This window comes from Siphateles boraxobius, unplaced genomic scaffold, assembly GCF_051911475.1.
Source record: "Siphateles boraxobius isolate OS27281-9 unplaced genomic scaffold, OSU_SipBor_1 2, whole genome shotgun sequence".
NCBI lineage: Eukaryota > Metazoa > Chordata > Actinopteri > Cypriniformes > Leuciscidae > Siphateles > Siphateles boraxobius.
The window spans coordinates 2,322,520-2,329,041 of NW_027508810.1; the positions used below are offsets into that span (position 1 = coordinate 2,322,520).

General features: G+C 33.5%; 1 pseudogene across 1 annotated transcript; it reads left to right on the plus strand.

Annotated features, from left to right (window-relative positions):
* Positions 1-1,394: 1,394 nt before the first annotated feature.
* On the plus strand, positions 1,395-5,894 carry LOC143744245 (nuclear factor 7, brain-like; annotated as a pseudogene). The gene is made up of 6 exons (XR_013205821.1): positions 1,395-2,032; positions 3,730-3,825; positions 3,940-4,170; positions 4,288-4,310; positions 4,392-4,510; positions 4,837-5,894. The product of XR_013205821.1 is annotated as a nuclear factor 7, brain-like (transcript).
* The last annotated feature ends 628 nt before the right edge of the window (positions 5,895-6,522 follow it).

The window sequence follows — 6,522 nt, forward strand, 5'->3', positions numbered from 1 at the left end:
ATGGTCTCTCTAACTGTCCAATGACAGTGCGTGTTACATTTACAAGTGGGAGACAGGCGAAAGGTGATTGGTTGCTCCCACGTGTGTACTGTCCAATGCCATTTTTTAACTCGATTGACAAATGGATAAAGAAAAGCATTTGGCAAACCGACAAAGAAAAGCATTTGGCAAATAGATAGAGAAATGGTTTGCGAAATGCTTTAAAAAAAGCGATTTAACATGTGCCTTTAAAATGATTTATTAAAGTACTTTTTATTGCTTTATTAATCTACGTTTAAAAACATTAATTAAATAAACAATTTTAAATGTGTCTATTTATTTATACATTTAAAATGTTTTTATTTATTTATTGTTTTATGGTTTTATTGCAATACATTTAAAAACACGAATTAAATAAACAACTTTAAAAATGTCTATTAATTTGTCCATTTAAAAGTGATTTATTTATATCAATTTTTATGTTTGGATTATTAAATTGATATATTGAATCTTCATTTTATTTTTAAGTGGCACTCCTGGTCCTCCATATCACTGATCCGTTGTCAGTACAACAACAAATAGGACCGAGTACTTTCATCTTAAGTGATGGGAAAACATGGAATTCAGCACGTCTTTCACCATGTCCAGAAAGAGAGGAAAACTCTGCACAGAATGAAATACCTGAAAGAGACTATACAATGGAGAACACTGCTTTGAGCTTGAATAGGGGCTTAAGACCGAGACGCCCACCTTTGTGGACTCAAGACTATGTGTTGGAGTAATGTGTCTGAAGAGAAATAAAGAAGTCAGACCAAGAAGATATGTAAAGGGTGTAGGCGGACCGCTGCCCTATTTAAAAAAATCGAATGTACACTGAATTCTGGAATGTTATTCTGTGTTATGTTAAAAGGATAAAAGTGTGCTAGAAACTTTCATTATGCTACATTGAAATGCCTATTTGAAACAGACTGTTGTTTGGTTTGATAAGAAGTTATTTGAATATGTTTATTTGAGATAAGTTGTTGTTTGAGTAAACAAAATTGGAATAAGGTAATGATCTTAAAAGAGTAGTAATTCTGTTTGAGTAACAGGGGAGATGTTGTGTTGAGAAGCATACAATACTTGATGTTCAATTCATAGTAATTTCTAACTATAACACATTAATGTGGAACTGCACCACTAGGGGCTCTAGTGAGGAATTGTGTTAAAAATAGAGTGATGATGAAGAAGAATAAAGTTCGAGATGTGAATTGTACACCGCATGGAGTGTGTTCTGTTAAAGTGTGAAACACCACACCGACTCTCACTTGATTCTTTATTCAGTTCTTTGTTTCCAGAATATACATTTAATATATAATTGAAAGCATAAATAAAATAAAGATAAAACTATATAACCAGTCTGTCATCAGAAACTCCACCCTCTTACAAAAACAACCAGGAAGTGACTAGTCATTATTTCTGCCTTTCATTTTTACTGAAAGCTAAAACGAGTCAGTGTTGTGAAAAACAGAGGAAGACACTTTATATTATAGCATTTTTGTTTATTTCTAAATGAACCCAGATGAGATTTTGAATGTAATGTTCATTTACTCTTTAAACCAAAGTTCAGAAAGTGAAAGTAAATTGTAGATCATTGGATCTTTTACAAGACGAGGAAATGGATTCAAAATCTCTGGAAGAGCTTTCTTGTCCTGTTTGCTGTGAAATCTTCAAGGTTCCTGTTATTCTGTCCTGTAGTCACAGTTTCTGTAAAGAGTGTCTACAACAGTTCTGGAAAACTAAGGAATCTCAGGAGTGTCCTGTCTGCAGGAGAAGATCCTCAAAAAAAGATCCTCTAGTTATTCTCGTGTTAAAAAACTTGTGTGATTCGTTGATAAAGCAGGGAAATGAGAAACGTTCATCAGGATCTGAGGAGATCTGCAGTTTACACAATGAGAAACTCAAACTCTTCTGTCTGGAGGACAAACAGCCTGTGTGTTTAGTGTGCAGAGACTCAGAGAAACACACCAATCACACATTCAGACCCATCAGTGAAGTGCTTTCATCTTACAAGGTAAGATACGTCTCTCATCTCATATTACAAGACGCACCAAAAAGTGGTCGATACTAACATTCTCTTTCTGTATTTGTATTTGCACAACCTCAAATATATAACTGTATGGATATAATAATCAAGAATTAGCGATTGCAAAAAACACATTTGCTTGCTTAAACCCTCTGGTCCTCTTCGTTTAGGGGTCACACGTGGCCTCTTCTCGGTCAAAACAGACCGAAGCCTTAAAATGGAACTTTTTTTTTTCAGGGAAACCAATGTAATATATTTTTGTTTATATAAATGTATAAACATTTATGTATATAAACAATGTTTTTTTCAATAAATTCAACATTTCACATTAAAATAGAGAGCAGGCCTTTAAAATAAATAAAAAAATTGAAGTGAGAAAAGCGCCATCCAGTGGTGTTAAAAACCAAAAATGTGTGTAATGTCGTGTAACCGCATGTAGACTCTGCTAATAGCTCCCTATATAAATACATAGAGAGGCTTTTTGATTCCCTTTGCTTTTTTAGACATGATTTCTCCATTTTATTCGTTTTTCTTTATTTATATATATATTAAGACATTATAAAAGACTACTTTTGATATTTTTAGATATTTTTTGAGATTTTTGTTAGATAAGAATCAGGTTTTGCATTATGATTACAATCAAACAACATTTGGTTAGAAAGGGAAAACAATGCAATCATTTTTGTTACTCAGTATTTGATAATTAAAAAATCTAACAAAATAAGGGATGGATATTGGATAGTGATAATTCAAAACACTTTATATAGACATTTTGCAATTAATTGGTATTTTATTCAGTTTAATTCTATAAATGGTAATACAACTTTAGAAGGGAATAGCAATTATGATCTAACAGCAAAAACAATAAAATAACATAACAGCAAAGAATCATTATCAAACTGTAGGTTAAGAAAAAGGAATGTGAAAATGTAATAATAATAATAATAAATATTATTTTAACTATATACATACAAACTAATTATTTTATTTATTGTTGGAGCAATATCAGGAGCACATATTATGCTAAAATAAGAGCAAACACAATAATTATCAAACAGTAAATTGAATAAAAACAGGAAAAATTGGAATAACCATAAATGAATATAATTTAATTTAGAATGGGGGGGGGGGGGGGGGGGACGGGGGGGGTCTTATTTGCACTCTTGATATTTTAGAGTGTCCCTCCTTCATTGCTATACACTTTTTTTCTGCACAGTGGCTGATTTGTAGTTTGTACCGCCAAAAGTTTCTCTGAGTTTTCATATTTCCCATTCATTTTGTATGTCGGTCATGTTTGACCGAGAAGGAGGCAAGTGTGGCTCTTTTTTTATGACCCTTTAACATAACCGAATCATGTCCTTGATTTTTTTTTGTGTGTTCACATAGCTTATACAACAAAAGTCACCAAGTGTCATCCCATTCCGATGAAGCAAAAAAAATTTATAAATTCAAAACTTGAAAGTCTTCGGTCATTTTTGACTGAAGAGGACCAGAGGGACACGGTTTATTGATGATCCTTTCCAAATAAATAATTAAAAAATATATGTCCTTCAATTTTGAGGCACAAATGCTTCCTGAGAATGACCCATTCAACATATAAATAATATAACAATAAAAACATCCAAACATAAAATATTTAAAACTCTTAAAGCTGCAGTTTCACAGATTTTCACTTTAACCTGTAGGAGGAATTTAATACAGCACTGACGTCCTTACTAAACAACCTCGAACATGGAGAAGAAACGAAAGAAGAGTGTGATGAAACAATTGAACACATCACGGTGAGGATGTATAAAGAGTTAAATACTCAACATTCACACACAGAGTTTATTATTGACATTAGTGGAGTGTGTGTTCATACAGAGCTGACTGAAGTGAATGTGATTTGATTTCAGTCTCAAGCTGAGCACACAGAGCGTCAGATTAAATAAGAGTTTGAGAAGCTTCATCAGTTTCTCAGAGACGAAGAAGAAGCTACAATCACTGCACTGAGGGAGGAAGAGGAGCAGAAGAAGCAGAGGATGAAGGAGAAGCTGGAGGAGATGAACACACACATCTCAGCTCTTTCACACACAATCAGAGACATGGAGGAGATGATGAAAGACAATGACGTCTCGTTTCTAAAGGTGACAAATCAATCTGACTTCATTCTTTGTGCATAAAACAACTTGTATAGAGAGACTCATTGACAGTGAGAGTGTTTGATTAGATATTAAAATGTTTTCAAACTCTATATTTTCCAGAACTATAAAGTCACGATGGAAAGGTAAGTGAGCTGCTCGTATCTCTTCTCTCAGTGGATCTGAACTCAAATTCACTGCAGTTCTGACTCCTGAATGTTCCTCAGAGTCCAGTTCTCACAGCCGGATCCACGGATGAGTTCTGGAGCTTTGATTCATGTGTCGCGTTATCTGGGTAACCTGCCGTTCAGAGTCTGGAAGAAGATGCTGGAAACTGTCCAACACAGTGAGTCTCGCAGATCTGACACAGTGCAGAAGATATTTCAGATATAAACACACACAACATCAACATTTGATAGAAATATATTTAATAATTCCAAAGTTAATCTGAACTGTATTTCAGAAAATCATCAGATCATACAGCAAACTCATAAAATAATCTATGTTTATGTATTAGGATATAATAGTGTTTATTGAATACTGATATTAAACCTGAAGCCTCAATCCATTCTGACAGTAACTGAGAGAATATTGTTATGATTTATGTGTTTTACATTTACATTTTTAATACATCATATTTCATCCTGTAATCTGATGTTATTGTCTTTGCAGCTCCATTGACTCTGGATCCAAACACAGCAAATCCTTATCTCACACTCTCTGCTGATCTGACCAGTGTGTCGTACAGTGATGAATATAAAACACTTCCTGATAATCCAGAGAGGTTTGACAGGTATGCATGTGTCCTGGGATCTGAGGGCTTTAACTCAGGAACACACTGCTGGGATGTGGAGGTTGGAGACAATACAGAGTGGAGTCTTGGAATAACCACAGCATCAAACCAAAGGAAGGGAAGAGTTTTCTTTAAGTCTAATGTCTGGTGTGTGTGGTACATAAACAGCAAATACAGCTCACAATCCCCAGAGCAACGCCTCACTTTCTTCACTGTTAAACAGAAGCTTCAGCGTGTGAGAGTTCAGCTGGACTATGACAGAGAAACAGTGTCATTCTCTGATCCTGAAACTAACACACATTTACTCACATTCAGGACATCCTTCACAGAAACTGTCTTTCCATTCTTATATAATCAGTGCACAACTTCTCCTCTGAGGATCTTACCAGTTAAACTGTTTATTACAGCAGAAAATCACAGTTAAATCTGATTCTGCTTCTAGATTAATTCAGTTTTGAAAATTATGCTTCAATAATAACACCGTAATAAAAGGGTCTCGTTCATCAATCACACTTAAATGTAAAATTTAGAGCTAACTTAACACTTCTGTTTCCTTAAGGACATTTTTGTATTTTTCCGTTTTAATAATTTTTCCTGTGTTATTGCCAACTTTATCAATTTTGGGTTAAGTGTATTTTTATTGGAATTTTCTTTTTCACCCTCATCTTTTACACTAGTAACACAAAATATTTACACTCAGGACATTAAGGATAAAATATCCCCATTGAAAATTTTTTTTTATTTTATCCCAGGGCCGTTTAACAAACATTTAACATTTTTATTCTGTTGGTAAAGATACAACATTTTAATTTGGACTTTTTCACAAGATGGCTCCATTTTCTCAGGTTTGGCCTATAAAGAAAATACTCGCTTTATTCCTGTTTTCTTCTTCTGTGTATTTCCGTATCAATTAAATAAATGATGCAGCTATAATTCATGTGGATGTCAGTGTGGTTTGTATGCAGGTACTAGTAAAATGGTGTGTGTGTGTGTGTGTGTGTGTGTGTGTGTGTGTGTGTGTGTGCGCGATATTTGATAGCGAAAGTTCCTGCTGTTTATACTAGTGGAGCTTTGCTGGTATTTAATGAGGAAAGTTTAGTACTGAACCCAAACAAAATCTCACTTAAAGCACTTTTTTTAATTTAAAACACAACTTGTTTAGATTCATGGCTTTTATTTGGTAGCAGTTTTTGCGTTTAACATGTTTTATTAAATATACATTTTATATATAACATTTTTTTATAAATTATTTTCATAAATTTAAAATTCGAAGCTTCGAGTGTTTGACAGTTAATTTTTTGACAGACATTTTTGTCCTCTAAAGACCTCAGAGTAACTTACAGAGTAACAGAGTAAAAATCTGATTTCTGTATTTTAAAAAAATGTTATTATTATTATTATGAATTTGACAATAAAGTAACCATTGAATAAGTCATAAAATAATGAAAGTATGTTTAAATCCACGTTTACAATGCAAGACAACATAAAGTGTTGACACATTTTAGTAATAGACCCTTTTCAGATTTCTGGGTTTCTCAGAAGCAGAAGTCTTCATATTTGGGTAA